General features: G+C 41.6%; 1 protein-coding gene across 1 annotated transcript in view; it reads right to left on the reverse strand.

The window, feature by feature from the left end:
• Dixdc1 (DIX domain containing 1) overlaps positions 1-8753 on the reverse strand; it is a 79515-nt gene extending 70762 nt beyond the window's left edge. Inside the window, exon 1 of the mRNA XM_031343001.1 lies at positions 8697-8753. The gene's annotated coding sequence lies outside the window, so the exon portion shown is untranslated. The remainder of the gene's footprint in view (positions 1-8696) is intronic.
• Between the last annotated feature and the right edge of the window lie 485 nt (positions 8754-9238).

Genomic DNA, 9238 nt, shown 5'->3' on the forward strand with positions numbered 1-9238 from the left:
AAGAGTAAGACAACCAGCAACCTTTTTCCACTCCGGGCTGGAGAATGAAGCAATTTAAATGAGAGGAAGTAGAATGACAAGAAAGAACAATAAAAAGGGAGTCAGAGGAGAGAGGCTGGGGGTAGGGCTCTTTAAGTATTAGACCATAAGTACCGAACAGCACTAAATAAATCATACTATCATAACAGAAACGTCAGAGGCACACCAAGGATGACCAAGGCATTATCACATGTATCTCTTCTATCTTCTTTACAAAATAACTGCTAAGGGGTAAGAGTGGGCAAGATGGCTCAGGGGATAAAGGCTCTTGTAAAAGCTTGACACCTGAGTTCAATCCAGGAGCCATGGGAAGGGGGAAGGGAGAACACTCCTCTCGGTACAGGCACACATTACGCTCACACACACGCACACCCCACACCCACACTAATTAATTGATTTTAATAATAAGATAATTGCTAAGGCCCAGCATGATGGTATACACCTATCACTCTGTACTAGAAGCTGGAAGCAGAAGGATCAAGAGCCATCCTTGGCTACATAGCCAGTTTCTGGCCAACCGAGGTTACATTCATTCCTTTTGAAAATAATACACACACACACACAAACACTCACACACACACACATACACACTCACACACACATACACTCACTCTCTCACACACACACACACACACACACACATCAGATCAGCGCTCTAGAGGTTCTAAGTCCAAAGCTAGCCTGGTCTGCATAGCAAGTTCCAGGCCAGACACATATAGTTCCAGGCCATATCGTGAGACCTGAGACCTTGTCTCTAAATAAATAAATAAATAAATAAAGGAAACTAAACTTATAAGTGGTTTTTAAAATAAAGCACCAAAATTGCCCTTGTACATTGACAAGTGTACAGCACCCATGGGTGTAACAGGACCTCTCTCACATCTGTGGCCTGGCTGAGGTCACAGCTTTGATGTTTATTTTTAAGAACACTAGTCATTTGCATGTTTGGAGTAACTGATCTTAAAAAAGAAAGAAAGAAAAGAAAGAATGAGAGAAAGAAAGTCCATTTTACATTCCCTCTTGTGATCCTAGACAAAAGGGAGAAATTACCCTGTTAAGACCCAGAGAAGGTCAGAGCCTTGTCCAAGGACACAGCTGGTTGGGAACACACAACTCAATAATCAAGGAATTACAAATCATTTTCTAGCCATCCTGCATCTCCCTCAAACTCCATTAGGACCTCAGCAAGAAAAGTCAGTAATGAGCCTACTGAGTCATAGTAAACACATTGACCTCTTCCTCGGGTCACTAGGGAATAAGAAAACCCTTACTTGAGACGGCCTGACTAGATATCTAAAGCTGCTAAACACAAAGTTCTTCTGGAGAAAGAAAGAAGTGCCTTTGACCACAAGAAGCAGGAAGCAGAGTGTCAATCTGCCCTGAGCTGGTTACTCAGCTAGTTAAATCCTGAGGGTTCCACTCTGGCTGAAGCTGGAGGAAAACAGTAACACCAAGTGAAACTAATCCTGAGCACTCTGGAAGTCAGATCTCTCTGTCCTCCACCACCTAGCAGGGGTGGTTCATCTAGACTCCTCACTGTTCCTTCAGTTCAAGGCAAAATACCACCAGGAGACTCACTAACCTACGTTTAAGACAATAGGGCCCTTTATGAGCAGAAGCGAAAGACTTGCAATTGCATAGAACTGCACGAGGCACATCTACATACTTAATGATGCAAAACCAAAGCATTCAGTTGATAAGTCAGTTGTGGGCATCAGAGGGAGACCTGCAGACAGGCATCAGAGGGAGGCCTACAGTCATCTATGCCAAGAGATCACTGTTTCTTAAAAAACCAGTCTTTGGTAAGAACAATGCCTGTGAGCTCAGTGCTTTGGAAGGAAGACTTACTAAGCAACTGATTTGCTTATCATTCTGGTCTTTTGAGGTGAGGCCTCAGGTAGCCCTGGCTGGTCTCCAGCTCCCTAATTAGCCAAAGATGACCTTGAATTCCTAATCCTTTTGTTTCTGCCTCTCAAGTGCTAAGATTACAGCCATGTGGTACCACACCTAGATGTATTTGACTTAAAAGCCAACACAAGGAGAGGTGCTTACAGTCACTTGGTAAATCAATTACAGGGGCTGAGATCTAAATAAAGCCCTTGGAGGCCTGGGCTCGTGTCTTTTGCAATAACCCTCAGAGCATGCTGGAAGGCAACAAGAGACTTTTTTTTTTTTTAATTGTACAGTTCCTGAAAACCTAGGGAAGTAGTGTCTATTAGAACTTTCTAAGTTAGAAATATTCTATATTCTATATGTTGTCCAAAACAGTGGCTTCTAGCTACATGGGGCTACTGAATGCTTGAAATATAGCTACCGCAATTAGGTAACTAAAATTTTGATGCTATCTCATTTAATTCATTTAAATATAGATGATATAATTTCAAAATATTCTGTTTCAGACCACTGAGATGTCTCCCCAGACTATAATGGCTCAAATACAGCATGTCTCTCATGATTAGAAAACACACACAATTTCTGCTAGTCCATATAATGTAAAATTGCTCCGAAGCTATGGTTAGCATGGCTGGTAAAGAACCACACTCAGCTCAGAGGGACATGAGTGTATTCTGTTCCAGGTTCCCTACCCCATGCTGTTCCAATGTCAATAAAGAGCTGGGGCAGGAAGTGGGCTAGATTGGAAGTGGGTTAGAACACTGACTGGGGCAATAATCCATACAATGCAGTGCCTGTCTATGGGATTGCCACAAAGCACTCTGGGAGCTACAACCCCTTCCTTCCACTGCAGCAGGCCTGGGCGAGGGGCAAGGACTGACTGAAGCAAAGTGCTTTCTGCAGGTTCCTGCTTCTGTTTGATTCTGCATCTGTTGGACCTCATCAGTCCTGCATCATCTTAGCAGCAATGGCAAGTACTTCTTCCACAGACTAAAAGCCACTCAAATCTCTAATGGAATAGCAAAATTGATCTCATTTTACTGTGTCCCATGTCCTATGTGATGGTCACGACTACAGTGAACAGTTGCTATTTACATATGAAGAGAGGTTAGGGAATAAATACTTTTGCTCCAGACCTAATTACTAAATGCTGAAGCCAGGAACTGAATCTGTGGCTACAGGTACCAAGCAAGTGCTCTGGCACTGAGCTCAGCCCAGCACAGTACTTTGATCTGATGCTTGCAACATAGAAGATCCTAACCTAATGTTCCTAGATGAATGAATGAACCAGTGAAAGAAACATTAGAAAAAGCATTCAAACCATCTATTAATAAATGTAATAACATGTTTGCATAATTAAGACATTAAGCCTTAAACAAAGCTGTCATTTGGTGAAAACACTGCCTGTGACTTCTCTCTGTATAAAACTAAAATGTGTGAGATTCACACCTATGAAAAATTTAACATAGCCACTACAGCTGTCATTCATGATGAAAAGAAGCAGAAAAGCAGCTTGCATAAACCAATAATTAAAACTAACAATGAAACAGTCAATGACTCCCTGAAATAATTTCTTTAATCTTCCTTTTGTTTCCTCATACCATCTGAGTTCTTTAAGGGCCACATGCTTACAACTTCTTTCACATTCAGAGACAGCACACACACACACACACACACACACGTTTGTACCCAACAGTCAAGATGGCAAACATGCCCTAGCTTCTAAACTGTGTGTTTATGTATGTGTATATGTATTGACTTATCACAGTGCTTGGGGCTGAACCCAGGGCCTCATGCATGCTAGCTAAACCCTCCTCTGCTAGGTAAACCTCTGCCGCTGTGTGGCTAAACTGCTCTTTTGTCTCCAGATTCTTCCACTTGCCCGTCTATGTTCATCATAATCACTCTTGGACAATAGATTCATCTTGCTACCCCAGGGTCCACTGTCTTTACACACTTCCTTTCTGTAGCACATCAAATAGAAATTCTTTGTGTCTGGCTCAGAAGGCCTCCCCTGGGATCGCCTGTGTTCAGGCTAGAAGGCTCCCAGATTGCCAAGGCTCATTTTCACCTCTGAGTTTTCACACTGACTCTCTGCTTTAAGTGTCCCACATTCTACTCTCCTGCTCCCCATATCCTTAGCATGCGGAATATCTCTGTGAAACTTCTTTGACCATACTTTTTTTTTTTTTTTTTGGTTGGTTGGTTGGTTTGTTGTTGGGTTTTGTGGGGTTTTTTGTTTGTTTGTTTTGTTTTGTTTTGTTTTGTTTTTGCCTTTTGCTTTTTATTCTTTTAGTGTTGAAAATGAATCAGGGCTTTTGTGCATATTATTACCTGAGCACACCACCACTGCCCTCTATGACCTCTTGTAACCGCTCTTGATTAGAGTCTGTCTTATTCCTCTCCACATACCCATGGCTTGTTCCTGCTCCTCCTTCATGCACCTGCTCAAATGTTCCTTAGGCCCCAGCCCTTCTCTTACTGATCTATTGTAAATGGCCATACCCCCTCCTACTCACACTCCTAGGTGTCTCGCCTGATTTGTTCTTATTTTCCCAATAGCCTTCACCATCACTGTGGATATTCGGCATTCTGTTGTCCTTTCCTTGTGGGGACAGTGGGTGGGTACATATGTATGTATGTATGTATGTGTGCATGTAGGCATTCATATGCTTGTGTACTCACACAAGTAGAGGCCAGAGGTCGCATACCACCACCTTGTTTTTTGAGACAAGAGCTTTCACTGGTATTTGGGACTCAGCAATTAGGCTAAGCTGACTGAGCAGCCAGCTTCTGGAGACTCCCTGCCTCTGCCTCCTCGGAATTGTGATTATAAGAGGACACTACTACATTGGCAGCTTCACAGGGTTTCTGGGATTGAACTCAGCTCCTCAAATTTGCAGAGGAGACACTTTACTGAGCTATTGCCCCAGTCCTTTTTTTTTCCTTCAAGGATAACCTCAAACGCTATCCTCCTGCTTTAGCCTCCCAGGTGCTGCAGTTGAAGGCATCCACCACATCTCACTTACTGTTCATTTATTTGTTAGCTTCTCCTGCTCATAAGTAAACTTGTGCAGGACTTTTGTATTTTTTGTTTAATCCAGAACTAAGAAGATGTACCGTCTGGCACATTGTAGATGCTAAATACAAAGCTGACTGAATTCCTTAATCCTTTTCTTTTGAAAATGAGAAGGTCAATGTGACTGGGTGGGTGCCTTGATGGTTTAAAGAAATGTTAGTCTTGCAGAAGACCTAGGGTAGGTTCCCAGCACCCACATGATGACTCACAACCATCCATAACTCCAGTTCCATGGGATCTGACATCCTTTCTGACTTCTATGGACACCAACCATTCATGCTGTGCACATACATACAGATGACAAAATACTGATATACATAATATAAAATAAACGTTAAAAACAGTCAAAGATCAAACTAGACATGGTGGCACATACCTGTAATTTTAGCACTGGGAGGTAGCGGCAGGAGGATCTAGAGTTTAGTGTGATCATTGGATATACAGTGAGTTCAAAGACAGCCGGGGCTATATAAGACTGTCTCAAAAAATCAAAAGATAAAATAAAGTAACACAAAACTCAAAGGTCTAAACCAGGCCTGATGGTACTGACCTATAACCTCAGCTCCTCGGGAAACTGAGGAGGTTCACACAGTCAAGGTCTCAGTGAGCTACAGGGGGTTCAAGGCTAGTCTGGCAATTTAATAAGACCATGCTTCGAAATAGTGTATTAAAAGGGCTGCTGATGTAGCCCAGTGGTAAAAGGTTTGCTTGCTGTGTATAAGAACCTGTTCAATTCCTGTCACTGGAAACAAACAAACAAACGAACGAACAAACCCAGACAAATGCAAAGGTCTAGAACCTTCAGTACTCTATCAGTTATCTCGTAATCACAGTGCATCTAAGGCTACACGGTCTTTTCTTGTCTCTTACTGTATTCTCAATCCAAGTGTAATGTCTGGTGTCTTGTATTTTCTTTTCACTTACCCATGCACTCTTTTTTTTAAACATATGTTGGTTCCTCGTTATAAGTTTATGTGCCAGACTCTATCCCTTTAGCCAAATTTGAAGAATAAAAGATCTACTTATATATACACATCATATACTGAAGTAAGAAACCAGGGTAGAGGGCAGAATAGACAACCTGAGAACTCAACATCAAGGGACAGAGAGCCCAGGGTAGATGTGACAGCCAGAAATGGGCAAAAGGAAAAACAGGACAGAGTGGTGAGAGACTCGGGTAGAATGTTGCCAAAATACCCACCAGGTGGCAGGGTTCGATATAAACCATGCCCAAGCAGATTCGCCAAAGCAAATGATTCAGAAATGCGTTCTACATTTTTTTCCCCTAAATTGCGTGTCAGGTTGTCTGCCAAACACAGTTGACAATTGGACCAAGACAGCGACATCTGGTGGATGTTGTGGAAGTGACTCAAGTCTCTCAACTAGGAAAATTGTGCTCCCATGCTTCTGCTTGGCCCATCACCACCGGCCTCACTGTTACTAACTACACTGGTAAAACCTAGTCTCTCATTAGGGCTCAGGGTCCTCATATCTTGGATTCCATATTCTGGTTTCCAGCTGCCCTCTGAAGAATGTGCATAAAATCTGAAGTCACCATTCTTCCTTATTCTGTACAATGTTCATACCTGGATAAATGGAACCAAATTGCTTGGTATTCAAACAACAAGAACTACTTTTGCATTGAAAAATAATCCAAAATGTGCTCTTCCTCCAAGGATGTCTCTGTGAGCACTAGGCTTTCTTTCTGACCCCACTGACCATCAGTGAGGTAGGAACAAGACACAACTAGTCACTGTATTGCCACACTGATCCACTTAGAAGAAGTTATGTTTAGCTTTTTCTTCCTATGTTGAAGGGTTCTATAGCCTGAAAATGTTTCTTTTTTTATTCTGTTTGAAACTATATCTGGTCTGGAGATATGGCTCAGTGGTTAAGAGTGCTGCCATTGCAGGGAATCAAGAGTTCCATTCTATTTCCAACACCCACTATCATGTGCACACACACACACACACACACACACAAATAAAATGTTAAAAATAAAGTCCTTCATTAAAACACTACCAATAATTCTATTATAGTGCTATTTAATATGCAAGTTGTATTATAATACATAATAAAATACAGGTTTGTTTTTTTTTTTTTTTTTTTTTTTTTTTTTTTTTTTTTGGTTTTTCGAGACAGGGTTTCTCTGTGTAGCCCCAGCTGTCCTGGAACTCACTCTGTAGACCAGGCTGGCCTTGAACTCAGAAATCCGCCTGCCTCTGCCTCCCAAGTGCTGGGATTAAAGGCGTGCGCCACCAACGCCCGGCTAAAATACAGGTTTAAGGGAAAAATAAAATACCAATCTCTAAAAAATAAAGTTCTTATCTTTTTTAAATAGTCTTAAATTGGCCTGTTTTCTTCTTTAAATATATGGACACTTTGCCTGTTCACTACATGTGTTCCTGTTCAGAAGAGGGCATCAGATCTCTTGGAACTGGACTTAAAGGCAGCAACTGTGAGTGCTGGGAATCAAACCCAGGTCTTTTGCAAAAGCAGTCAGTGCTCTTAACTGTGGAGCCATCTCTCCAGTTCCCAGGTTGCTTATTTTCAATGTGATTGGTGGAGAGATTCAAAAAAATCCAATAAACAGGGACTGATCAACACTCAAGATGACTACAGCAAATCTAGGCATGGTAGTGTATAGGTTCATAGACTTTATTGGCTGTACAATGAACAGCAAAGAAAACGTTAACTATCACTCTGGGGGCATCAATGTAGACATGGAAAGTGGTAGTGCCACTTGTAATCCCAGATCTTCAAAGGCTGAGGCAGATTTGCCTCACTGTGACCTACACAGTGATTTTAATGCCAGACTAGGATACATAACAAAACTCTGCCTCAAAAGGCCAACCAAGCTGGAGAGATGGCTCAGCAGTTAAGAACCCTGGCTGACCTTCCAGAGAACCCAGGGTTGATTAGTAGCACCTATATACCAGCTCTCAGCTGTCTTTAACTTCAGTTCTAAAGGACTGAACACCCTCCTCTATCCTCTGTCAGCAGTAGGCATGTGGTGCACAGACATACACAGAGGCAAAACACCCATACACAAAAAATAAAATAATAATAAAACTAAAAGACAAATATACATATCATGAAGTTAACAATGTCAAAGTTTACATATAATAGGATCTCATAGAAAACATTTGCATAAATGAAAAGAGTAGAATATTGACTGGAATATTCACAGTTTGCTTCTAGATGGGAGACTTATAGGATAGAGGTTTTGTTTGTTTTGTTTTGTTTTGGGACAGGGTTTCTCTGTGTAATGCTGGCTGTCCTTGAACTCACTCTGCAGCCCAGGCAGGCCTCAAACTCAGAGATCTGCTCCCAAGTGCTGGAATTAAAGGCGTGCATCACCACTGTACTGCACAGCTAGTTCTTAATTTTTAAATCATAATTTGTTATGTTTCTCAAATGCTCTGTAATTAATACTATTTTTGAACAAACTTTATTGAGATCTTTTAAATAATGCATGTACTGATTAGAGTTTTCCAACCTCTCTGGTCTTATTAATTCCATGAAAAAAAAAAAAAACAATGAATTGATGCTCTAGAAATGAGCTAGAATTTCTACAAGGAGAAGGAGCAAGAAAGGAAGGCAACATCTTGTTTTAGGCTCTACACTGAACAGCACAGAAGGTCTTGTAAGGTCACCACACTCCCGACAACACACCAGCACTTACAGAGGGCGCTCCAGGCACAGAGGAATTACAGACTCTCATAACCACTTGAGTCCCCATCTTCAGATTCCCCTAGATGATCCGATTCAGAGCCACCTTAAGATAGGAAAAGGAGATCCGTGAAAATACATAGGAGAAGAAAATTCAAAAGTTAAATTAACTTAGGAGGAGTCATGTCACTCCCTTTAATCTATCAACTTAAGTCATCTTGAAGTGCCAGACTTAGAATACTGATGAGCAGCAGGTAAGATACTGCAATGCCTTTTATTTGTGTGTCTATGTGTTGATGACTGTAGTTGGTGGTCAGTGACCGTGGAGGTCAAAAGATAGGATGGATCTCCTGGAGCTGGAGTTACTGGAAGTTGTAAGCTAACTCAGGTCCTTTGGAAGAGCAGTAACCACTCTTGATAGCTGAGCCATCTCTCTAGTTCTTCAGGGACACTTTAAAACAACTTTAACTTAGGTTTTCACAGAAATAAGGAGGATGCTTTCTTGGCTCCACTCTCCACCACCTCCCCCGACACACAGTCTTTCCTACACACTTG

This window comes from Mastomys coucha, unplaced genomic scaffold, assembly GCF_008632895.1.
Source record: "Mastomys coucha isolate ucsf_1 unplaced genomic scaffold, UCSF_Mcou_1 pScaffold23, whole genome shotgun sequence".
In the NCBI taxonomy this organism is placed as follows: Eukaryota; Metazoa; Chordata; class Mammalia; order Rodentia; family Muridae; genus Mastomys; species Mastomys coucha.